The following is a 27,346-nucleotide window of genomic DNA, read 5'->3' as shown; positions in this document are numbered from 1 at the left end:
TCTAAATTGAAAGTAAAGCCAATGTAATGAGATTCAGCTACTGTTCACTCCACTTTGCTGATTTTGTGGAAACCATTTTTATACTCATTCCTACATCCCATGGTAACAGTGCAGAGCACAGAGAGGCACAGGTGAGGTGCCACTGCCAATGTCCTCAGCAGTGATTCCGTGCCAAAATTGGTATTCAAGTGTTTCCCTGTAAAAGCAGAACAAAGAAATTATTTTGTCTGTATACTGCTTAATTAGAACTGGCTCTCCCGAGGGAAAGTACAATCTCTGACACTTCACCTGAAGGCAAATTCCAGGATCCTGTACAGAAAAGCTCATCAGGGGAAATGAGGCACATCCTGTTTACTTTTCAGCTCACTTAGCTCATTAACATCCACGTACACCTCACCAAATCTGGGGTATTTTATGCAACCCAGGTTTGTGGTCATATTAGTTAATGACTATGGGGTGTTTTGTTTATTTGGTTGTTATTTGGTGTTGGGTGGTTTGGGTTTTTTCTTTGATATATTTGGTTGGGTGGTTTTTTTGCAATTTAATGCCTATGCCTTTTAAGTAAGTCACTGTCTCAGAAGAGTATCTGTTACTCACACAGATTCACTGAGGAACTCAGAGGAGCAAAGCCCATGTTATGATGCAATCCTTTTTCTAACATTGCTCTAGAAACCACTGACTGTAAATGCCCTGCTTGTAGCATGAATTCCAGCTTTGTTTTTTAAATAATTTTAAACCATTTTTTAAAATAATGATCACACATTTTTCCCCCACCATTTACCAAAGAGGAATGAGCAATTTAACACCAACATTTTTTCAGTGCAACAAATCTTGGTTATGTTCCACTTCAAAGTCAATGTGTAGCCCAGGATCTGACACACATACACCAAAAAAAAAAAAAACCAAAAACAAAACCAAAAAAAAAACAAAAACAAAACCAAAAAAAAACATAAGAGGAAGATGACTTATTGCATTTTTCTCCAAAAGGATTACTCCCCTTAGCAAGTCCTAGATCCAAATGCAGGCAAAAACCCCAAAGAAAAACTCCTTTCAAAATGAAAATACAGAAAATTATGCAGAGTTTAATTAGTGCTACAGAACTAATTATTTGCACATTATTTGAGCACCAGCAATTCAGAGAGTGTGAGTATACCACAATCCTCTGTCTTTTCCCTTCATGTAGCCCTAGTGCTCCAATGAAACACATGCAGCTACAATTGCAGAGCTGACCAGAGTCACCGTTCTGTTTTATCCAACAGAAAGGAATTATGCAAGCAGAATCCCTACCCTGCTCCCTCAGCCCTGTGACACATCTGCTGCACTGGAGCCAGCCTGGCCTGGGAGCCCTGGGGATGCTCTGCCTGCTCCAGGGTCACTGAGCACTGCTGTGAGTAACACATCCCACAAACTGCTGAATAAATCCATCCCATAATCTGGGACCATGTACATTTGTCCTCAAAGCTGAATGAAAAGATGCTTTGCTTTCCCTTCCTATTAAGTTTTATTTTGCTGAGGCCCACAGCACATGCACCACAGTCTCGGCGACAGCTGTTTTTCCTTCTAAGCTTGCCCTGTCACTTAGGGATTTGAATTTTTGCTGATAAAGTGTAATAGAAGCTGCTTCCTGCTACACCACAGTGAAACAGATGTTTTAAAAATTGTGGTAGCCCTAAAGCTGGTCTCTGTAGCAAAATCTGTCTCAGGCTAACTTCCCTTCTGTCACAAAACCAGACATTACATTTGTTTTCCTGCTGGTTGATTGAAGTAGGTATCAAACAAACATTTTAAATAAGATTTCTTTTTGGATGAGCGAGGTGTCACAGAAAATAGCAGTGTGAGAAGGAAAATACAAAGATGCATATCAAGGAAACCAGGAGAAGAAGGTGCTCAAGTAGTTCCTGAGCTCACCTTGCTGCTCCCAGGCACAGGCATCAGCACCTTTGGTGCTCCTGGCAGATGTCTGTCAAGCCTGATCTCACCAAGCTGAAGTGATTCCACAGCAGCCCTAAGCAATCCATTCCAGTGACAAATTACCCTGAACAATTGCAAAGCTTCTCCTCCTATCTAACTCCTAATCTCTTTTGCTTTCATTTAAAGTCATCAGTTCTTGTTCTGTCCCAAGAAGACATGAAGAAACAGATTATTCTCTTCCTCCAAACAACAGCTTTTTGTATACATCTCCTCAGCCTTCTTCAACTCCAGCCCACAAAACCCAAACGTTTTCAGTGTGCTTTCATAGCTGGCATTTTCTTTCATTATCTTTGTAACTTGTCTCTGGTCCCTGTCCATTTGCTGTGTATCTGCTTTGCTCTGTGGCACCCAGGGCTGGCCAGGCAGCCTGGCTGACACAGAGCCACCAAGCAGAGCCAGAGGCTTTTCTCCTGTATTTAGCACACAATACTTTTTAAACTTATATCTTAGGAGTTTTTCCTCATAGTTTCCATTTTGACACAGAGTTCAGGATTGGATGCACGCCTGAATTAGAGTCTCACTGAATATTCCTGCTCTCACTGCAGATCCGGGTAACTTGCGGGTCACACTGTCAATGTTCAAAGTTTTAGGATCCAATAAATCTCCAGGAATGCTGGAGAGTAGTGAAATCTCCATTCTAAACATACAGGCTTCTATTTATATATAACTCAATTCTCTTCAATACATTTTTGTGCTGTTTAGTCCTGGCACTGGCAATAGCCTTAGTGCACCCTTTACAATCTGCAAAAAATAACCATCATTTCTCTATTCCCAAGGCCTGGTCTTGAAAGGAGCTCAGCAATTGCAGCTTCTTCCTATGCAACCACACAACCATGCCCAGTATGGGCATAAAACATTTGGCCTGTGGCTTTAGATAGGCACACACCCTCTTACACACTGAGGAATTGTGTTTACTAACACACATTATTTCTCCCAGCTCGCTCACATTTGGATGATTCCTAAATAATTACCCAAAATGTTGTCTGGTGAGCTGATACCACCAAGCTTTGCTTACCAATGTTTTTCCTCATCTGCTCCCCTGCATTTACAGTACTCTTGAGTTTCCTACTCCTACTTCAAATCACTTTATCTTCCCACATAGTATTCAAAAGAGGTTAGACAGTCAAGGCTTGATATTTCCTTATCTTTGTCCTACTTCCTAAATTTTTGTCTAAAATAAAAGCTTTGGAGAGGCTATCACATGCCAGGCTGCACATTCTTGCCCTCTTCATGTCCTGTGCTTCCACCTTTTCGCTGTTAGAGTGAGGTTTGTCTGTATCAAATGTGTTATTTAGACACAGACCCACAGCAGAAATTTTGGGCTGAGTTTGAGAAATCTTCTAAGTCCCACATGGAAAACAAAGAAAGGATGCCACAGCCAAATCACTGAAATTAAGGGAACTATTGAGCAGCATGGTAAGAATTCATTCAGCTGGAACAAACAGACATCTGGATCTGAACATCACTGGGGAAACTCCATATCTCAAAGCTATCTTAGCAGCTTCAGGAAGAAGCCTCAACTTGGCTTGTAGTGGCACCCAAGAGTAGAGGACACCAACAGGTACATGGCACACTTGGTGGTTTTTGTGTCAGTACAGATGTCCCTGCAGAGCAATGTGAATTTTGTATGCTCTCAGTCATGCACCACGAAGGAAACAGTTGCATCATTCTATCCTGAGACAGAAATAGAAAGCAGACTAGTCAACAAGAAGGAATTCCCAAATTATAAGAGCTGTGCATGACATCTTAATGTCTCATTGGAAAGATGAGAAAGGGGAAAAAAGCAGCAGCCAAGGCAGACATCTTCAAAAGATCCTCAAGGATGATCTGTTCTCCTGTTTTATACTTTATCTATTTTCCCCTCTCTCTTTTCATGTTCATTGTTCTTGTACTGGAATCCTACAGGTGAACCCCTAAATCCATATATGCTGCAGGACTCAAAGCAAGGCTGCAGTTCCCTCACTGGTATGTTTTCCATGTACTTTCTCAAACCACAGCATGAATAAGCTACTTGCAGTCATTTACTGGTATGAGAATTCATTTCCCTTTACAACCAACGAAACAAAACAAGAATTCTCCATCTGCTTTCACATGTGAAAGAAATGTTTGACTGAAATACCCATTTACGTGATTCAGATATGGAAACTCTTTGAAGCCTTACTATAAAATCTGTATCACATCACACTACAGCTAAGTGCAAAACCTGTAAGACATTGTTACCACTTTTGGAAAAGTATTTCTGTTACAAAAAGTCAGTTACCTAATGCAATGTTTCTAGCCAAGAGTCCTAGTGAAACAGCCTCTCTTATAGAAAATAAACAATTTTATCAACCTGAGAATAAAGCAAAAAAGTCATTAGTCTAGTCCATGGAAATAGCAATATGAACAAAAATTACAATACTTGTAGTTCATAACTAAGCAGACATTTCTGTAAAACACCAGGTATGTCTATACAGTCTGCAATCCCCCTCCCTGGGAAGTCATCGAGAGTTTCCATTGACTTTTGCTGCCTCAAAACTTCACTTAATGAAACAAATGAAAAGTCATAAAAGCAAGATCCCAAACAAGTGCTGAGGAAACTGAGAGCAGACCAGAGGCAAAATTGAGAAAGTAGCTGCAAATCAGAAGGCAGTTCATGATACAGAAAGGAAAATGCAGGCAGAGGAGGGACCCCTGGGTTCTGCAGGCCACCCTGACAGAAAACCTGAATGGAAAAAGAAAAAATAATAAAAAAAGAAAATCACACCGATTTACTGATCTGTCTTAAAACATATACTTTTTATGCAACCAACACAGAAAGCAGCTGGCTTTTTTTAACCCTAAATTCTTGGGGAATCTGAATTTTAAACTCACAGATCCCCCCCCCACACACACACAAAGTGCATCTTTTTCCAGCCTGAGATAGCAGAGCTGGGCCTGGGGATCAGCACTGTCTCCAGAAGATCCTGCAGCAGATGAACAGGCAGCTGTGACCCCTGAGCACAGCAGAGAACTGCAGAGCCTCTCTTGCCTGCTCCCAGGGGAACCACAAACACCAGAGGCTGTGGCAGGAGGTACCCAGAGCAGCCTGGTGAGCGTCCAGCTGGGGGGAGTGTTCCCCCAGCTGTGTGACAATATGGCTTTACAAATTACAGCCTGGCGTGCAGGAATTATAGCTGAAATCTTCTCCTCTAGCTGGAGCACTGCAGGAATTCCCAAGTACAACAAGGAGCAGTAACTCTGCTGGTCACCAGCCTTAAAAGCCTGGTCCAATTAGAGCAGAGGGACTAACACAGATTAACACAATTGGATCAAACTGATCCTGTGGAAAGCAAAGCCTTTTAGAGGGAGCATGAGGTTCATTCCAGCGAACAGCATCGAGCATAGCACACAAAAACTGAGCAGTTTTTTCATCAAAAGAGAGCTCTGGATTGAACACAATGCAGTTCTGATGTACACAGGAAAAAAAAAAAAGAAAAAAATAAGGAGGGGTTCTAGGGATATTACTTATTTTAGTTTGTGCACACAATTTCTGAGTTCACAAGTTTTGGACAATGCTCTCAGGCACGTGGTGGGAGTGTTCTGTGCAAGGCCATGAGCTGGACTCAGTGATCCTGATGGGTCCCTTCCAACTCAGCATATTCTATGATTTTACTCTGTGATTCTCTCTAGCCCTTAGCCTCTTTAATTATAAGTTTCATATATATGTTTCAAGAAAGTTTCAAATGAGGCTGCTGTAAAAAACCAAAATTTCGTCTCTGAAATGGATTAGGTTTCTTTTTTTTAATATACACTAAAACTGCTTACAGATTGTACACATATTGAAAAATAATAAGAAAATATCCAATCTATTTTGTCAGACTTCGCAAGAGTAGATTTGCTGAGAGATGCAAAGCCTTGAAGAATTAAAGGATTGCACTTTCCATGCAACAGATCCTACACACAGCTTGGTAAGAGATTTTGCTGGTACAATAATCAATATTAGCTGCAGGCTTCTCCATTTCTAAGGTATTCTACACTTGTTTAAAACATTTCTACAAAGCTGGGTTTAATATTTTTGCCAGTGAACATGTTACCATCAGTGCCAACAAGAGGAATTCCTGGAGCTTTTCTGACTCTCCAGAAGGTGAAGCACACCAATGTGTCACAGAGAGCATTTGTATAAAAGGAGACTCTCAGCTATCTCATCAATTATCCAAGCAACATTTAATGATAGAATAATGTTCCAGGAAAAAAAAAAAATCAGTAGGTAAAACCTGATTCTTTCCTACATTCTCTTCTCTGCCACTGACAACACAATTTTAGATATTTCAGATGAAGGACAAATATCACAGTGTCTTCATGTTGCACAGAAAGCCTCTTCCTTCAGAGTCTTGCAAAAAGAAACTGGCACTGAAAAATTCTTTCATGAGGTTACAAAGATCTGTCTCCCTGCACTGACCAGGTGACCTTGAGAGGATTTAAGATCATCCTGACCTAATTTCCAATTTTTACTTTTCATTGACAATTTACAATTGACAGCAGACAGTTCACTTGAAAATTGTTTGGATTATCATCAGACAGGAACTTGGGCAAGCAGAAGTAAAGAGGCTGATTAACAGATATTCCAGTTTCTAAAATCTGAGTAAGATATGAGTTGTTAAATTCCAAGATCTCCACACCCACACGGTGACCTGTCAACCTTAACTCAGATTTGTTCAGTTGGGAAAGAGGAACAAATGCTACCAATGCTCTGCTTGGCACAACCAATTCCAGGCTTGTGTCCCAAGAAATTACAAGATTCTGAAAACAGTGATTCTGCTCAGACCTGCTGTTCTTTTCTGTCTTCTCACTCACTTTAAATTTTAGCTCAGATTAAACAACAAAACCCAGTATTTTAACTAAATAATATGGACAATTCCAGTTTTTACAAGTGCAATAGTGTCATACAGGCAATGGCAGCCAGGCAGGGCACAAACAGGCAGGTGCTGAACAAGTTTTCTACCACAGGCAGCTTTGCCAGCAAATATCTGGCCTGCAGTACCCTTGCTATTTCTGTCCTGGATGTCTCTGGAGGAATGACTGCCAAATGAAAAGTACCGTACCAATTTGTGCGGTGGTTTTGTGATGTGCATAAATGAGTTCTTGGATAGGCTTAAATTCATCCTGACTCGTGATTTAAGTGCAAATTTAAATTCTGGTGTGTCTAAAGGGGAAAGGTTTGCGCATTGCTATGCAAGTCTGCCAGCTGGCCCCCACTGCCACTTTGTTCCTTTGCTTTTAAAACTAAAACATGAAGCTTAAAACAGTTGTTTTAATATTTAGCATTGTAGAAGGTCATGTTCATACGAGGGCCCTGGAGAGAAAAGCTTCTGAGCAACTGGGGGAGCCACTAAAAGCCAGCATATATAGGACACATCAGTTGTACTACTTTTAAATCTCACCTCTCCTGACAATGAACTGGGAACTGTCAGGCTTGGCCAAGGACTGATGGAGAACAACTGATACTGAAAATGAAGTTAAACATTAGATATTAGGCTGGATGTATCAGTGTTCTTTGATTTAAAAAAGGCATGAACAAGACTATAGAGGTCTTTTCTAGCTCTAAAACACTGAAGTGATTTTAAGGCGGAAAATTCACCTCCACATGCCAAACACCTGAATCTTATAACTGTGCCATTCCAGGGGCTTGTTAGAGATAACTAGTCCAGCCTCTAGCTACTGAGTAACACATACCTTGCACTTATTATATTGGATATTTATGTCCTCTTACAAATTCTTTCCTTCTTTAATGGTCTGTAATCTACTCCTTAAAACTGCCCTTTCTTTGGCAGTATTATCCCTTAGTTACTATATTTATTCTAATGTGGCTTTATGACCACTGAAACGAGATGGAAAATTCTCTCACTGCCCTGTGAACACCATCACCCTGCTTACCAGGTTAGCATAATGCCCCAGATGACTTTGCTGCAGAAATACAGAGATATTAGCCCTGGTTTCCCTATAAAGCTGATTTAACACCCACTTGTGAAGCAACCAAACAGACATACAACAGGATGAAATAGAAGCCAGCTGAGCTTTCACTCAGTACTTTCCAAGATGAGTAAAGCACACAGGAATCATTATCCTGTCCAACTATTGTATAAGATGTTAAAAGGCTTTAAAATTAGAGACACTTGTTTTAAAGCATATTTAAATATTTACTGTATGCATTGTGACCTCTCAACTTGACTTTCAGCTCCTGTAACAGATACAGACCTCATACTCTTGGTACCTCTGCCAGAACACAGATTCTCCACTCTTATTGAAAGGAGAGGAAGTTAGAAACCAGTAACTCCTCTTGGATCCCCTTCAGAGTCCTTCTGTCAGCCTATTCTATAAACATCCTTTAACTATGAGGAACAAGAAACAAATAACTATTCCCCACTAATGGGGATTTTTATGTATTAATTCATTTTGTAATTTTAGTCTCATTTTCTCTCTCAATAGACCAGGAGCAGGTTAAATTTCTTTCACTAAATTTCTTCCACTACTTTCACCTACATTAATGTAGGCACTTTCCTGGTACTAAATTAGCATGACAAGCTACCTTGTTATGGGCATGTTAACAGAAATGTCTATATGCTTTCTTAGTAATGAAAACCTGCCCTTACTGTTATTCTAATAATCAGAAATTCCATCTTTTCCTAGCCAGCTGCCAAATTTCTTCTTTCCTGAAAGTAAATAATGTCTATTCTATACTTGTATATTATACTTCTGGATCCAAGCCAAAGTTCATGTCATGAAGAACTTGTGATTTAAATGCATCACGTGAGACACTGGACAGCAACAAATCAAACAGAGCAGGATAATAGGTTTGAACAGGATAATGTAACAAGCAGTTGTCTAAGGTTTGGAAAAAGACTAGGAAACAGACTGCTGATAGAAAAAGATCCTCTGTTGCCTTCAGCTTTAGTGGCTATTTCTGATTTGTTCCACTGTGCAAAGAAACACTGGAAAAAGCAATGTTATTAAAACACAGATGTGTGGAGAGGGCTTAATTCCTTCTAAATATGTCAACATAGCCTGAGCTGTGCCATCTTTCTCACAGCCATCCAGGCAGCTGTCTGCACAACATCCACTCAGAAATAACTCCTACTATGGAGGAGAAGCATTACAATTTTACTCAGCTGAAGATAACCTGCATTTATCCAGAAACTTGATAAATGTAACTGATCTCTTGAAAATGTGAAAAACACAAATCTGGCAAAGATTTATTTTCCCCAACCAATCCCACTGGTAAGAGCTCCAGGAAGAAATCCTTCTCACTTGAACATAAATATGTAGCAGACTTCTAAGAAAACAATCCTGTGAGCACAATTGTTCCAGCTGACAGAAAGTGGCTGGTGATAGATAACAGGAATATTAGTGAACAAGGAGCAGTTATTTCTGCACTCACTCAGCAAATCCAGAACACAGGCACTTTGTCTCTGCAGAGCTTCACTGTGCCACACGAGCTGCTCAGGAGGAAGACTATGGTTTTAAATATCTTTTCCACTTAAGTGAACAACATGGATGCCCAAGAAGCAGGTTTGTGATACTGATGTTGATATCACAAGTGTTTCTCCTCCTCAGCTTGACCCCAGGCTTCTGGCACTCTCCAGCAGGTGACAACAGGCAGCTGCCTCCAGAGCAAAGCCACACATTCAGCAGTGGGCAGCACTCCCGTGGGGCTGTCCCCAGCAGAACCTGGGCGTATCTGCAAGTCCTTCCTGCCAAACTGTGGAAAAGTCCCTCAAAAAAACAGTAATAACCACTGGAAATATTCTAGCAGCTAACCCTCATTCAATGCCAGCTAAACGAGTTGTTGGGTATCTCTCTTTTTTTCTTGCCAGTATCTCTAAACACAAAGAAGAAAAAATTAAGGTCATCAGCACAAGTTAGGGACTGTTCTGAATTAAAAATCCTGCCCAGCATTTAAGAGCAGAAACTTAAGTTACCAGCTGAACACGTGGAATGTAACGAAATACAGAGAAACACGGGCTTTTGTGAAATACAGCACAAGTAAGAAGAAATACTTTAATTTAGTCTGACTTTCCTATTTCACAAATAGTTGGTGAGTTGAAAAAGCCAACAAAACAAGCCAGAGAATGACATAAAACCCCAAAAGAATCAGAGTTACTAAAAATTACTGGTAGGAAAAAATCCTAAATGCTTTAAAAGGCCAGAGATGTTTTAACAGCCATTTTAAAATATATATCTGCCTCCAGTTCTCAGGTGTAAAATACTGCTTTTCCATTTTCTTTTTTTCTAACATATCACACACTTTTCTTTTCCACCATCCACAATTATAACTACAAGAATACCCCGTGCAACACACTCAGTCTCCCCTTAGCACAGAGCTCCTACTTCACAACAAAGCAAAAATCTGATTTATCAAGTACAGAACACAACAGTATTTCAGATGTCAAATCTCCTCATGCTAAAATATGTATATCCTTGACAAACTAATTGTTTTTCTGTGGCACTGTGACCTAGACAAAGGCTGAACCTGCTCTGCAGCCCTGATCAAGGGGCTGACAGCAGGAAGAGTGATGGATGGCAAAGGCAGCCACTCGCTCTGGCTGAGCAGGCTCCACTGTACCGCCCATCCATCACTCTGACAGCTAAAGAAATTCTGTTCAAATTTATCTACAGGGCACTAAGCAGGCAGAAGGCAGAGCATATATCCCACCAGCTGAAAGGGTAGATAACCAGAGAGGAACATTAGGCCATTTAGTTTCCAGAAGTAAATTGGTAAATCCCATTTGGCTCTGCTGACTAGGCAAGTGAGATTATGCCAGGAAGAAACGCCATGGAATTACAACTATGAAAATGGTATTGATGTAACAAAAATGAAAAATAAAGTTACTGGAAAGACGTCTTCCCCTCCTTGCTTCTATTTAGAGAGAAAAGCACAAAGAAAGAATAAGAAAAAAATAAAATAATTAAGTGGGGCCTTGGTATGGCGTGTGTTGTAAAGAGGCAAAAGATGAAAGGTCGTAACATAATTGAGTCCTTGAATACCAACAACTGGAGTTTTGAATCAGGAATTGACTGACACAAAGGTTGAACTATCTCTGTCAGTTTCTCAAGCCATAAATAAAGTAATATTCTGCATTATTTTGCAGTGAGTGATGACAATATTCTCTTCTGCACATGCACGCCTTCCCAAGCTGACACAGTGTGTGCTCCTACTGTACCTGTCACATTTCTTCTGTTAATGCAATTCACCAGAATAAACTTTGTCTTATATAACAGTAATACCCATTAATGTGCCGTATAGAAGGATCGAATAAAGCTGACAGTTCTGTTTTATACATAGAGGGGAAATCGATTTGGTTGTGGCAGGCAAAAGGATGCATTTTAAAATTAAGTTGTAGTCAAGACAGAGTTGGGCAGAAAAAATTTAGAACCCTCAAAGACAGCTTTTTTTATCACTCCTGCCTTTCACTTTTTCCTCTTTGAAAGGCAGCAGGCTGCAGCTTGACTGTACCAAAATACTCCGCTGGGTATTTATCTTGAGAACTTCCTGCAGGTGATACAGTGATTTTCTGTAAATTTGAAGATTAGAGAATTTAATACGCATATTGAGTAAACAACTGCCTGTCAGGTTTTCAAAGGTTCTCCTCCAATAATGGGGAGAACCATAATTGCCTGAACTGCTTTGTTTGATTTGTAACCAATCAGTTGACACCCTAATTAGTAAATTGGTGATCTGAACATCTCTCACTTTATGTCAATAAACTCCTGTAATTTCTGATAGCATGCTCATGTACTCTAAGGAAATGTTATGTTTTCTCAGAAATACCTGATAATTTAAGCTTTATACAAGAATTAACTCATTGACTTTCAAGTTAACTGCTCTTGAAACAAGCATTATGTAGTTCCTAAGCTTGTTTTCAATTCAGTGAGAAATAGATCCAAAAACCCCCAAATAAACCTATACTGTTCACACACTCTCTTGTCTCTTTCTCCATTGTGTCACTTGTAAACTTTTAAGTGTGTTCCTGTGACAATGCAAGAGCACAGACCCTGGTAACTCATCTCAAAGACATCTCACGTTCAAAACAGCCAAATTCCCACAGCTCAGGGGGCACAGACACCAGTTCAGCATTACAGTGGCTGTAACAATATGCACATCTGAAACCAAGATGTTAACTTTTACATTTGAGTACTCAAATGGCTGCTGTGGGCAATTCAAAGAATATATGGCTGCAAGAACCTTTTAACCCTTTTGGCTGGCAAATTGCTAACTCTGGGTAGTCACAGGTGACTTTTTGGGGAAATTAATTCTGAAATTTAAAAATAAATGAACACAGTTTGATTTACCAAAAAAATTTCAGGCCCTGTTTAGAAGGGCAATTATAATTTCTAGCCCAATACCAGAGCACTCTTCAATCTTCCCCTGATAAAAAATATAGTAAATCAGAATCTTATGAAGGCAACCTTACCAAATTTACCCTGGCCTGTCTGGGTCAGACTTCATTTAATTAAATTACTTGATTTCCATTCCAAAGTTCAGTGTTATTATTCAAAGTGATCCTTGCTATTATATTAATAACACCAAAGAAACCACGCCATGCAAAAAGCATTTGTGTTAGGAAGAGGTTTTGACCATGAAGAAGTATAATCAAAGAAGTGCAGCAGCATTCAGGAGACAACTTAAAGAATAGATGTCTCTTTAATAGTGCTTAAACTATCTACTCCAGATCACAATGCTGGTGTTGTTCTTGCTTGGCTGACCATATGGAAATTAAGCTTTCCCCCTGTTCTTCACTGCTGTTTTCCTAATGTTGGCTTCTGAGCCATTTAATTGCACTCTGTCATAAAACTGGGTGCTCAGCCTGACAGCAACAAGGATCACCTAAGTGCTATTGTGGTGACCAGAGCACTTGTATAGGCAATGGAGGTGAAAACCTTTACACTTCAGAAAGAAAAAAAGAAAATGCATTTCATCAGTGAAATTCAGCGCAATGCCCCTCCTAAGCCTAAACAATTGCAAATGTACAGCTCTGGACGCTGCCATGCGCACAATGAGCCCATTCATGGAGACTTTGCCGAGGCAACTTAGGGCAAAAGGGTCGGAGGGCTGTGAACTTTGATCTATGCTTCAAATTTGGCAGCCCTTAAAAAACCTCCTGCTTCACTAAGTTTCTTGATTAACCTAATAAGAATTACACAAGAAGTGCTGTGATCTTAGCGCTGCATCGGATTAGCTGCCTAGACGGTGTTCTGTGAAGCCTAAAAATCTCATCAAGAAACATAATGAGAAATAGACGATGGAAGCTCCGAGAAAAAGGTCTCGAGTTTGTGTTTTAATTGTGCAGGCAAGGAAATTAAATGAAAGTTACACGAGAGCTGCTTTTTCTGAAGAAGCAGAGTATTTGTCTGTAGAAACATTATCTTTTAAACTCTGAGGGAAAAAACCCTAACAAAATTGAAAGCTGGGAAGTGTATTCAAGATGAACCTTCAGGAATTCAGAAACAATTTTTCCTTTTGCCACCTTCCCCATGGAATAGAATCGAATACCGACATTCATATTAATGATAAATTCTAAAAATCAGTTCAACAAAAAATGTCACCATAAGCAGCACTAACGAATATCCACAGCTGCCTAATCAAAACCATGTCCAGGAAGAAAGAAATTTGAATTGTTACAAAGAAGAAGGATTAGCAATTAATTCATGGATTAGGCCATTACTATATTCAGATTTTTTCCATTTAATGAACTACCACTACATTAGCCCATTTTTATTATATTACAACATAATTTAATTTATAAAATTAATAAAATATAATTCCTCTTTGAATTATCAGGATTATTCCTTTTCCATGGACGTATTTTGAAAGGCTTCATTGCTAACATAAAATGCAAATCTGAGTAGCCACAGGAAGTCTACTCTTCAGAAATATTAAGAATTTCTTGAAAGGACTAGGTAAAAAATATTCATGCTTCAGCATTTCTAGCTCATCTTTGCAATATATCTGCAGACTGGAAGATCATTAAGTGATTATGCTTTGGTGTCCTGGTTTGTAGTGGCTCAAACCATTAAAAAAGGCAAGCTTAGAAGTTGACTCGGGCAGGACAGTTCTCTGCTCAGTTCAGGATCAAGTGCCAGCAAAGGCAATTAGGTCTGTGCCTTAAAAAGGAGTGGGAGAAAGCAGTCTCCAGGTACATAATTAATAAAAAGGAAGAAAAAACCCAAAACGCCACACCACCAAATCAGTGGGTTTTTAAAAAATCTCTGTTTCTGTTTATAAAGTGTCAGTCTCCCCTTTAATAGGAAGTGCTTGGACAGCACTTGGGATCAGGCTCCCAAGTGTCCACCCTCACTAAAGACAGCATTTTAAAAATCCAGAAGTAATTACACCTTTGAGCATCGCACAAGTCCATGGCCAGGATTTGCTCAGGACACAAAGTGCTCCCATCAAAGGCGTGGTGCACCAAAAGAGCCTGTGCAGCTTCACTAGGGAGCTGCATTAATACTCAGCCACAAGTTTGGATATATCTTTAGCATCTTGTACTTTATGCTCACACATCAACAGCAAAACGTTCCCCAGGAAACATTCCAAAATGGTTTCTTTGAAAAGTAAAGTAAGTTCACTTGTGGGTCAATGGGGTAATTATGGCAGAATGAGCCTGCCAAGCTCCAACAACAGTTTCACATTTCAACAATGCTCCTTCCCATATTCCCAAGTGAGTGATTTCTTCTATTCCATGTGCTTCTTCTCTTATGAAATAATAACAATAAAAGACAGCTAATCAGTGCTATCAACTAGGAGTCATCTCATAGAATAGAATTATACTCTGAAGTGAAAAAGGAAATCATTTTAAGCTGCATTTTAGTCACTAACACTCTTATTTGTTTTGCTATTCTATCTCAAGGTTCCCATCTGAGTTTTCTGTGGAAGAATTTGTAAATCCTGACATGGTATCTTGTCTGTATATCAAAGAGCCCAGAGAACCAGGAGAGAAACTCCTTCAAGAAGTTTTTAAGATCCAGTGAAGTAAAACCTTGTGCCAAGTGGAAAGCAGCATGTTGAGTTGAGTTGCTAAACTTGCTGGGAAGCTGTTTACATATACAAGCCACAGTAATTGCAAGATAATAAATTTATTTATCTTCAATTAAGCAAACTGCATGGAATAAGCTTGCATGTCATTTGTGCTGTCTTGCACAGATTTTTTTTATCACTGTTACAAAAGCTTTTTTCCAGCCAGGCCTGTTAACAGCAAAATTAAAATGTAACATGAAAAAACCATCCTTTATAGCCAATAGAGAAGAAAGCACCAGAAGGAAATAAGTGCTAATGATTAAAAAAGCAAGCAGCACTTTGAAAAGGCATAAGATATGTATGTAGCTTAATGGATGGAGCAGTGATGCCATCCATCTGCTTTTGCTGTGCATCAAAAAGGAAAGTTATGAGCAGCTACAGACACAAAGGCTGAGTGGTGACCCTGCCTGAGCATTCCCTTTATGGTCAAAGGCCCAGATGTATTTGCCTTCTAGTTTGTTAGGTAAGGAATTGAGCTGACTAGCAAGTCTGGGCAATTCTAAACAATTGATGTTTAAAACTCCCTTTGATGTTCTAGCTGAGCTGCCACAAGCAGAGAGCAATAGATCAGAGATGTGAACTGCCATGCAGGTATAGAACAAGAGAGAAACTGTTCCAATAAGTTTTCTGTACCCCCACATCACACCTACAAGTCTCCATAACCTTGTACACTGGAGAGAAAGTTACCAAAGCAGAAGTAGGCATCCAAAACCAATGTGTCTTGGAAAACAAATATGCAGCAAGTAATACAGCAACCAACATCATATATACTTTGAAATCTAAAATCTCCTTCTAGAAAAATTTCCCTATCTACATATTACTACCTAACTGAAAACATCTGTTTGAACTCTCTATGAAGCATTATTAAAAATATTCAGAAAGGTTTAGTGTTATGTACCTGGAGAACCCTCTAAAATGCCTCCAGGAGAAACTACTGTGAAGATCTTTAACAAGAAAGGCAGATCAATGTCTTTTTCTTTCATGCAGGTATGAAAAAAAAAAAAAAAACCAAAAAAACCATCAATTTAGAACAAGATGAAGCTTATATTCACTTATTCTTATTATGACAGTACATCCAGATTTATAACTACTGAACTGTTGACTAGACTGCTCTTGTTTCTTCCTTAACTAAATATTTTAGCCTAATCACACAGTGCCTTCACAAAACTGACACCCTGCCAAGCAGTGGAGCACAGTGTCTCCTAGAGCAAGATTAATCTCCAAATAAGTGAGGATAAGGAACAACTGTGTCTAGAGTATCTCAGCATCCTTAGGAGAACAGTTCAAATACAGTTGATAGACTGGGTTAAACTTCCTTGGCACTGGTCTGTGCCATAAGCCCAAAGGCAGCTTCATCAGTCATGGAAACTCTTATGTTGTGCCTATTTACCTAGAAACACTCCAATTTTAAACCTTTTAATGGTCTAAAAGTATGGCAGGAGCTGTTGTTTGTAAACAGGCAGAAAATTTGACTCTGAGGAAAAACAAAACAACTGTTTCAAGCTTTGCTTGCTTTTCTTTTCTAAAGGCAGGGATTTTGCAAAGATTAAACAGTCATCTAACTTGTGAGAACTATACAATATAACAAAACTGTTTGATTTATTGCATTATCACTGGGCTTTGCACAGGTTCCATAGGAAGGTTATTAAATAAAAAAATTATGTTTTGGCATGAGAAATGCACTTCTCAGGTAGGAAAATAGGCAAAGCTGTTGATAAATGCATATCTGAAAATATTACTCTGTTGGAAAAACTATTTCTGCCATTTGCAGAACGTGCATATTTCAATTTTCAGCCACATCAATATCCTACTCTGTTTATGATTACTCTTATTATTTGTGTTGCCTCTCAACCCAATGATCCCAGTCATGAGCCAGGAAATGCATGAATCCAGAACAAAGAGTACAGTTGCTAAAAGCTCACATTTTTAGGCTAGGAGCAGTAGGCAATAGATTGCACAGGCAGACAGGAAATATAAAGACATATCAGCAACAAAATCAGTGCCTGTTTTCTGTTGGTATCTGCGATAGCTCCTACTGAAATTTTTCATTTAAATTATGAAAGGAAAATTGTTGCCCATAGGTGTATTTTCTGTTAATACCAAATATTCATATATGTAAACAAAAGCACATTTGTTACTATGATCACATATTTATAATTTCTATTATGAAATTGTTTACAAAAAGGCAGAGAAAATACAAATTTAAGGGCAAGGGCATTCTCAAAGCAGCTTCCTCTGCTGGATTAATATGAAGGCATCAAAGGGGCTTATATCTAGTTCTGTGCTGGTCAGGGAGGCTTTGCAACAGCAGAATTCCAAAAGGGGTTACAACAAAAGCTTTAGATTAGTTTTACTGACTGTTAAGAGGTGAGATAAAGCAATTAATGAATTCAAAAAGATCAAGTAGGGAGGAAGATCAATATGAAAGGAATTAGTGCCTAAGTTTTCAGATAGATGTGCCAGCATGCTGCTTGGATTTATAATTATAAAGCAATTAATACTAGCTCAATAATAAATTATTAGCTGCCATGGAAACAACTGAAATATAAGGCAAGCTATTAAAGGCAATGAGCTGGTCTGCAGGAGACAGAGGGAGGAGGCAGCTTATTCAGCAGGCAGGCTGTGCTCTTCCTCCAACTTCTTGTGCTATCACACACCACTTTGAGATTGCTAAAGGAGAAATTGCAAAATGCCTGAACTCACACAGAGCCAATTGTCAGGGTTTAGCAGGGCTTTTTCTCTGTTAAGATGATAATTTGATTATAGAGTCAGATATTTTTCTGGTGTAATCCTAGGGATATCACATATCCCTTTTTACCTGAGCAACTAGTTGAAGTAGCTATTTTCAAGAACTTGTGGGGGGACAAGCAATGCCACTGAAAAGCAGAAAAGGAGAGTTAATGCCTTCTATCAAAATGAAGAAATTGAGGAGCAAGAAAATTATAGGCTAGGCAGCTTAACTGCAGCTTTCTGGAAAAATGTCGTGAACAAACAGTTCATTTGTAACCACCTGAAATAAAACAAGAAGATTATGGGCAGCCAACATGGATTTGCTCAAAGCAAATTATATCAAACCAGTCTAATTTCTTTCTGTAACAAAATAAAATACTCTGATTTAAAACTATGAATGGTGCCCTGATATCCTCACGTGCAAACAAGGAAAGTTTGGTCTATGTCAAACTACATATGGCAAACAAAATTTTGCCTGCAGATTATTGACCTGCATCTTGCCAAAGTCAAAGTAGACTTTGACTACTTTGTAGAAGTAGTCTAAAAAAAAAGACTACTTTTTTTAGAAAAGTATAGAGTAGAGAGTAGTACCAAACAGGGCTGCACAAAAAACTCTGGGCTCCACCGCCCTGAAAATCAATCAGTGATGATTTGTTGATGGAAGATCACATGTAATTAAATGGAAGTAACATAGCATGGAAAGTCTGCTACTGCTTTGGGAGACAGGATTAAAATTCACAATGTTTACAGGGGATCCCAAAATCAATATGAATCAATGATGTCATTCTGTAGTAAAAAAAATAACAAACAAGAAGACAACTGTAATACTCAAACCATAAACGGGCTTCAAGGTACATGGGTACAAAAAGCAGAAGTTTAAGTCCATCCTTATCCCTTCTTTTGTGTGACTGACTACAGGACAGATAGACTGGCACCAGGCAAAGAGAAAGCCACTAGAATTATCAAGCCCAGAAAAATATGATCTATGAAAAGAGGTCCAAAGATATGGTTGGAGTTAAACTTTAGGAAAAAAGGTTTCTAAACTAAGAAGTTAAGTTAAACATGCAATGAGCTGCCCAGGGAAGTTCTATCTAGAGAAACTTTTCCTGGAGGTCTTTTAGGACAGGTTACAAAATTATCATTAGGAATGTCATATGCATAACTGACCTCATTTTCCATCAAGGAGGCACAACAGGTAACATCTTTGGGTCTCCTGTGGTCTTATTTTTCTAAGAATTTACAATATTATTTTTTCCCCATTCCTAATCTCATCTGGATGAATTGTAAGGAATTTGTCTGGGGTTTCCAGACATGAGGCAGCCTTTTCCTGGCAGAAACCCTAGACTGACTACAGACATGCATACCCTCACAGGGCACATATGCAATATATTGAATGATTCAGCCAAGGACTGTTCTCTATCCAGAAATTAACAGCACATGTGCAATAATCCATCACTTTTGGGAAGCATCAGACTTTATTGAATAGGCACTGGAACAACAGTGCAATATTCAGGGAAACTGAAGTCCCAGAAATCCTCCTATTTTTTGAATACAAGAGGGATGAAACAACAGGAGAAATATTCTTTGGTCACAACTCTAGGCCATGACTTCACCAAACAAAAGCACTCATTCTCTCAACTCCTATTTTGTTTCTCATACAGTTTTGCTACTAGCATTCCACTGGCTGCATCTGTGACTCCTTTACATCTTTGAAACAAAAAAAAAATTCAACAATCAAAAAATTCTCTGCTTGAGCTCCTCTGTTTACTAGTCTCCACAATAACTTCTTCAATCACACACCTGAACTCTATTATTAGCATTCATATAGAGTACACAAGGTGATAGGGTGGTAATTTTTTTCCAATTTAACTTAGACAAGGGAAAGTGGTTCTTCAGCTTCAGAAATATTTCTACCAGCATAACTGTATTTGCTCTTATGCTTACAGAATCACAAAAGCAATGATCTACATCAGGAAAATCTGTAAAGAAATTTATACTAAATTAAAATAAAATAAGAAATGTTACTGGAGCTGGTTGCCACAGAACAGGAACTGTGCAAATAGTTATAAGAAGGAAGAAAGAATACAAAGATGGTGAAGTCATTGAAAATTCATTCCGAGCCATCCTGGAATTGTTTAGCTGGGAGCAGATAAGCAAATCAACTTCTGACAATTGCCCCTCTGCCATCAGGCAGCAGCTGCATCACTGCCTGGCCTTGCTGAGCAAATCCTGGGAGAAGTCAGTGACTTACTCCAGTCAATAAGCACGCCCAGTAATATAATACAAAAGAATTGATTGAAGAAGCTCCTGAAAAAAGTTTCTAATTATACTAATTCCAAAATGTACCAGCAGAAATCAGTTCTGCATTCCAGCCTGTAGGAACTGAGGTGTACATTTGTGTGCAGCTCCCCTGAATGCAGCAGGGTCTCAGAAGTTCTCAGGGAAGAGTAAGACCTGGTTTAATACAGTCTTACCATATGTCTAGGTCTGAATGGCCCTGGGTTTATATTTTTAAAAATATGCTTCCTGTCAAGGTATCTTGTCCAATGTGAACAATTCCTCATGGAATTACAAGCAGCAAAGCTTCTATTGATTTGCCAAAGGCCATCATCTCCTCTTTATAGCCACGCCCATATTTGTTTTCTACTTGTGTTCTCTTCCTCATTTTATATCAGCTTGAGAATAGTAAAAAACAAACCCCAAAGACAGCTCCCTGTGTCCCCTGTATCAGCAGGAGTTACCTTTGCACAAAGTTCTGCCTGCAGAGCCTCATCACAGCAGATTTCTGTGCCCACATCCGAGAGGGGCAGGACCACCTGCACACACAATGCAGGTTACTGCTCCAGACCAACATGAACACTGAAACAGGGCATCCACAGCTCTATGCTTCTCTCCTATTCTCTTTTGGCTTTTCCCAAAAGAAGTACCACAGAGTAAGATACAACACAAGGAAATATGTTCATAGAAGCTAAAAAGGGAGCTGAGCTGTTTCTATGAGCAAATCAGGGTCCTTTGGTTCAATGTGGCTTCTTTCAACATGTAAATTCTGTGTCATCCACAGCAAGAAACAGCCCAAGTGATGCCTGTGGAGGGGCTGGTGATGGCTGGTGCCCCCAGCAATACCCACACAAAGTGAAATGAATCACAGTTAGAGCACTGTATGCTATAAGGCATCTTTCAACACAGAAAAAGCATAAGGAGGATGATGACCAAACAAGAAAGGAGATCCTTTCTTTCAGAAGTTCATTTTTTCCTGGTTATGAAATCAAATCTGACCATCTCCTAAATTTCTTTTATCATCTTTTATTGAATTTTTATATAACATTTCCCATGCCCATATTACTTCAAATTTTTCATTATTGCTGCCCTATTTTTAACCTCACTCTTCCCAGAACTTGGCTCATAGATGTGATGCATAAATCACAAGGTTATTCTGGCTAATCTTGTAACAAAAATGTAATTTATAATACTCTGCACAGAAAACAACAACACTTTCCACAGTTGCCTCAGCACTGAAATTTTAACAACCAAATATGTGAAAAAAGCATATATCTTATCTGGCTCTTAGTTTTGTATATGACTTTGGAAAGATCATGATGCCCCCCCAGGCTTCAGTCTCTCCATGGATGAAAGATATATGCCATTAACATACTTCTAGAAAAGGTGTGTAACAGATGTTAGGATGTAGATATAAGGTAGATGAAACAATGATTCAGTGTTGATTTGCTGGGTTAGCAGGTGACCAATCCTCATAAATCAAACAAAATCCAAGCAAGAGATAAGACAACCCAATGGAGTTAGCTAGCCTCATCATTTCTTACTGAGATGTCTCTTCATGTCACATTTAATTCGAAAGGCTATTTCAACACAATCCAACTGTGCGGGGCTCCAAGTTCTAGTCAGAAAAAGATGCCAAATGTCCACAAACTTGCTGACACAACAAACAATAAAGAAGGTACTGAGCACTTTACCAGATCCAAATGTTAATTGTCATCTTTCAGCTCCTACAGATAATATTTGACAACTCCCTTCCTTTCACCTGAAAGCATGAGAAGGAGGCGAGACATGAAAAACATCTCTCAAGCTGCTACACCAAATAATGTTTTGTGCCTCTAGGAAAGAAGTGGTACAACTGAACAGTTTTGAAAACATTCCATCCCATCATCACAGGACAGAGCTAATACAGACAAATAATTAGCTACCTTACATCTACCCTGTCCTTCCAGAATTGCTTTATCTCAATCACTGAACCCTTCACAAGGCACCAGCACTCTGATTTGCACTGCTGGCTGTTTTACAAACAAATCAGCCACATCTTTTTCTAAAACTCTATTTTATTTTTTTTTTTGATGAGCATTGAGTAATGTCTGTAACCCATTCTTGATATGAAAGCTGCTCAGCATCATGAGTCAGTGCCCTCCTCCCCCAGCCCAAGCAGGAGTGACAGATCCCGGCACTGATGCCTCAGCTCAGGTTTCATTTCATTTAATTTCATTTCATTTCATTTCATTTCATTACACAGTGTAACAGGCCAATATCCACAGCTCGGGCAGGCCGAGCCAGGAAATTCAAACTGCTGCTGCTTATTAAACATTGTGCCGTCAAATCACGTTAGGAGCATTAAAATGTAAATAAATACAGTTGGGTCACTGGTTAGACTTCTCCTTAGCTCATCCTTAAAGTGCTTTGAGAAATCTTTTTGCAAATGCCTTGGTGAAGCACCAAAGGTTTTTTAAAGATGTTTGCCTTTGAAGATCCAGCTACAACAGGATTAAATTTACTTTTACAGCAGTCTGTGGTTACAAAAAGACATCCTCCCAACTGGAGGGTACTGGGATACCTAGAGTGTATCTTAGCAGCTTTCAAACCACTGGAGCCAACCAAGGGAACCAGCTTTTGTGTATGCCAAGGAGGTAAAAAAAAAACCAAACCAAACCAAACCAAACCAAACCAAACAAGCAAAAACAAACAAACAAAAACAAAACAAACAAAACCAAAACAAAAAACCAAACCAAAACAAACAAAAAACCACCACCACGCTCAAAAAGAGCTAATACTGTTGAAGTGCTCCCAATGTCCTATCTTATACATAGAAAGAGTTGTGGAAATATATTTCAGTTTCAGTTCTGCCACCTTCAGGAAATTAAGGAATAGATGCCTTCTCCCCCGGCCACAGAGTGTGAGGGCAAGGGCTGTTTATTTTTCGTACATTTGCATATCTTAGACATATGATCTATGCTTTAAAATTAGCCTTATCCCAAATGAAGTCACTTCTACATCATGTTATTTTTAGATTATTTTTTTAGTTTAAAATAAATCAAAGCCCAGGATCATATGGAGGGAAATATCTGAGTGAATGGGAAGCCAAGGATTGATTGCTTTGAGGCTAAATGCCTGTACAAATCAAGATGCAGAGAGGCTTTAATAAAGTACATGATGTGGATGACCAATGCTGGTGTTTTCCCACTGCTGTTCTGATCTAGTAGTGCCCACCTGGGCTGGCCTTCCACCGCTGCACTCATGCATATGGAAGAATTTGTTATCGAGGTGTGCTTAGCACTGGGAAACCTTCATGATTATTGAGCTACAGTAACTGCACCTTAACCAGCCCTAAGGGCTGGGTGAGAGAGTCCAAACATGATGTCTCATCATTTTAGCATGGTGCACACTACATGTAACCTCTGCAGAGGATTAGAGTAAAACAATTTAAGCAAGTACCTGGGATTAAAGAAATGCATTCTGGCCTTGTAACAGGTATTTCACACACTCTTTAAAGCAATCACAATATATTAATTAACATATTTAAAGTGAGGCATTAACTACAATCTCATTATACCTCTGAAATTAATATATCTGGAAAAAACCTAGGAAAATGCAGGGCCATTATTTTCATTTATTTAGTGTCTTTCTCAATAATGCAGCTATTAAGGCACTTATTAATTGGGTTAAGAAATTGGACTGGAAGGAAGCAGAAGCAGCTCAAAATACTGAGCCAATGCCCAAAAAGTCAAGGAAAGTCCTTCCTTGAGCATAATGTCTTCAGAACAAATTCTGGAAAGAGCTCAGTACCTCTACAATATAAGTTCAAGTTTCATGCAGAGTGAAGTGAAGTCATGGATCCCTATAAATTAACACAGATTTAGTTGACCTTTACCTGACTGCCATGTAGAAGTGAACAGCTCCTTGGTTTCTATTGGAGAGGAAGCCCTGCAAATAAACAAATAGGGTTGCAGAGGTCAAAATTAAATAGAAACCTCTTTGTAGTGTATTAACCTATATATTTGTTTGGACAGGCACAAGAACGTGCTGAGAAGGAGGCTGAAATGGGCAAAATCTTTGTACCTGTGACATGGAATATAATTCTATCAACACCTGAATTTTTTTTTTGACATTTGGTAATGCTTTTTTCCTATAAGTAGAACACATGGTATTTGAAATTCAGCTCTGGTAAGTAATCACACATGTGATTTAAGAATTTGCTTGCCATTAACATTAATGCCAATTCAAAAGCATAAAGGTTTGTAAAGGGAAAACAGGCACAACCACATCAAGTCACTTGAAAGGCAATCATGTGTGTATTCAAACTGCTTTTACAATCTCAACCCTATTCCTTTCAACCATCCCATTTCAGGGTGGCTGTACTATTTCTGTTGCTATGGGTATGCACACTTTAATTTTCTATCACTATTAGAATTTGTGTTAAGAATCCACAAATGTGAAAGTTCCATAATGAAATTCTCATCTTGAACATGTTAAAACACAGCTGTGAAAGGCAGCAAGACTAAATCCAGGACAGTGGGTTTGCAGTAACAGCCAAGAAGCTTTAAACAGTATGAAAGACAGAAGCTTAGAGGTTCAAAGCCAGCTGTAAAAATTCTCATTTGACTTCTTGATGCAAAGTTAAGCAGGGCTACTATGAAGATGCTGCTGCCTTGGATTTCAAGTAGTCTCTGTATTTCCAAAGAAATATAACATACTTCTATAGCAACAGAAGTAGAGAAAAATATGTGAAGGTTTTCCCAAGGAGCACAGTGATGAAGCCACAACGGGAAAACAGGAGCATGTCCCTACTAAAACTTTAAAAAAACCAATTAGGTTGACTTAAGCAAAGCCTGGGCTTTACTCTGGACACCATGATTCTTACATCCTTATAATCCTTAGACCACCACTTTTCAACAGGACTTGAGGTGGTTGTCTGAGTCACAAAGGCCAACAAGGCTGAAAATCCCTTGGCTTTGCCCCCTACTTTCATTCCAAATTCTCTCCTCCATGTTTAGATCTAATTTGTGACAAAAGTTTTAAGATTAATCTGGAGAGACTCTTAATATTAAGAAAGTTTCCCTACTATTATTATAACCCTCTGACTTCCTGAGATGGTGTCTTTAAATGTGTCCCAGGTTCTAGTATTTACAAACCATAAGCAGGCCAGCTCAGAAATCTAAGGGAGCTCAAAGCCTTGGACATAATCCCTTGTACATTCAATACAGTTCATGATCCTTTTATGCATGTTTATTCATTTGTTCCTAGTTTTGCAATGTTAATGAAAACCAAACCCAAGCAAGCTTTATTAGATTTTCATTGCAAATATTTGCAACTGAGATGCAGTTAATTAAAATTAAAACAAAAAAATATACCTTGCAGAGCAAGGAAATGGAGCACTATGGAAAACTATTTATGTATACTTTTCCTTGATCTCTTTGGCAAGGTCTGTGTTAAATCAGGATTTCAGAAGATGGGACTGAAATAATTTAGGACAAAACCACAAATTGGAAACTTGCTTAAAATTTTCATCATATTGTGGATAAAAGAGATCAACTCTAAATGAAAATTTAAGACATTTGTTTGTTTTCCCAACCCTGAATCTACTTTAGCTGATACCTGAAACTTGCATAAAAAAAGTCCTTTATCAAGAATAAGTAGCAGATAACACCATCCTGCCACAATAACACTGCTTATTCCTACAGAAACAGTACTTGCATCACTTACAAAAACATTGGCATTTAATAATTAAACACAAAATTACTTGCTACAAAGGAACTTTTTTCATTGAAGGTGTGAGTTCTTATATCAGCATTAGTGAGAACACAGTGGCCAAGTAACCGTCTGACTGCACATAAAGGAAAACAAATCAATCACAAGAAAACTTACTTTAGTAAAATTGCATATTCATGTTTATTATTTGCTTTCCCCTTTTATCTTAAAAATAAAGCTGTGTACACCTGTACATGTCTTCATATCATTATTGATGAATGTCATGACATTAAATGATAGTGTAAAATCCAAGGCTCGCTCTTATTTTGTTAAGGGCACCTGCACTGGGAGAGGATCAAATCACAACAAAGTGAAAGGGATGTATTATTTTATGTCCTCCAAGGGTGCAATGCTCATTGGAACTGAGTGCACCTACAGAATCCCATTACTGCCACCTCACAGCACTCTCCAGCACACACACATCCCATGTCAGGGGCTCCAGCACAGCTTCCCCACAAGCAAAACACTCTTGAAGGTTCTTGTCCTAAAGGCAAGGTTCTAAGCAGAGCAGACCATCTGCAGTGGGGCTCTGGTGAACAAAGCACAGCTCTCAGGGGCACAGGAAAACCAGAATTTACCGACTGGCACAGCTTTTGAGGGCCATTGTTTAAGTGTAAAGCAGTGACTTGGGACAAAAGCAGGCACAGCTCGTTTGTGCCACATCTTGGGCAGCAGCTGCTGCCACCCCTCCCTTCTGCTCTCCCTCCATGGAACTTGTGGCCAACGGGGACACGGAGGTGCCACCAGCAGACCTGGCAGCAGCCCCAGGGGACACCAACAGCCCATCTGTACTGCCCTGCCTGGCCCCCAGCGCCTTGCTTGGGTTTGTAACCTCCAAAATTGCTGCCAAAGATCTATTTAAAAACCCTTTGGCTTCCTTTCTCAGGGAATCCATACAAGCCGGGAATCATTTGGTCCAAAAGTAAATTTATCTTCTCTGTTAGTTTGGGGAAAACACCTTAACTACTATCAATTGTCTGTAGGCTTGGTGTAGAAGATGCTCCACCCTCAAACCTCTCAAATTTATTCTTATTTATTCTTCTTTTTCTCCCACTGGGTCCATAAGGCCTGATGTATTTACACTAACACCTTTTCTTGCAGCTAGAGACCTCTCTGGAAATTTTGCCTTTATCACTCATGAAGCACTTTTAACACAGCATAATAAATCCTGTCTTGCTGGGTTCGTTGTTGTTTTTTTGTGTTGTTTTTTTTTTTCTTTTTTTTTTTTTGTTAAGTCATCAGAAAACACTAGAAATACATTCATGAGCCCTCCAGAGTAGCAAATTTAATTGGTGTTTTTTTCCAGGCTCTGTAGGACAAGTACAAGTCGTGTTTCAAGCTGAAACAAAAGGACTGATTTATAGCCCTTTTTCCTTTGATATCAAACTGGGATCACTTCATAGGAATATGAATATTTTGAAAAGAGACTGACTCATATTTAAACCCTTTAAAGCAAATCACAAGAATGAAACTTTATGACATCAGTTTAAAGCAATTGAAGGACAAAAGTAGGTAACAGAAAATCTGTTGAAAACTTTAGAAAATTAAATGAAAACTTTAATTTACTGCATTTGGGGTAAC

The 27,346-nt window shown here is 39.0% G+C and overlaps 1 long non-coding RNA gene across 6 annotated transcripts in view; it reads right to left on the bottom strand.

Moving 5' to 3' along the window:
* Positions 1–27,346, bottom strand: part of LOC115496651 (uncharacterized) — a 152,784-nt gene that overhangs the window by 41,753 nt on the left and 83,685 nt on the right. For all 6 annotated transcript variants that reach the window (XR_012057526.1, XR_012057527.1, XR_012057528.1 and 3 more), the window contains one exon: positions 23,889–23,941. This is a non-coding gene — a long non-coding RNA (uncharacterized lncRNA). The remainder of the gene's footprint in view (positions 1–23,888; positions 23,942–27,346) is intronic.

This window comes from Taeniopygia guttata, chromosome 10 (assembly GCF_048771995.1).
Source record: "Taeniopygia guttata chromosome 10, bTaeGut7.mat, whole genome shotgun sequence".
NCBI lineage: Eukaryota > Metazoa > Chordata > Aves > Passeriformes > Estrildidae > Taeniopygia > Taeniopygia guttata.
This window is presented reverse-complemented; position numbering and strand designations above follow the sequence as displayed.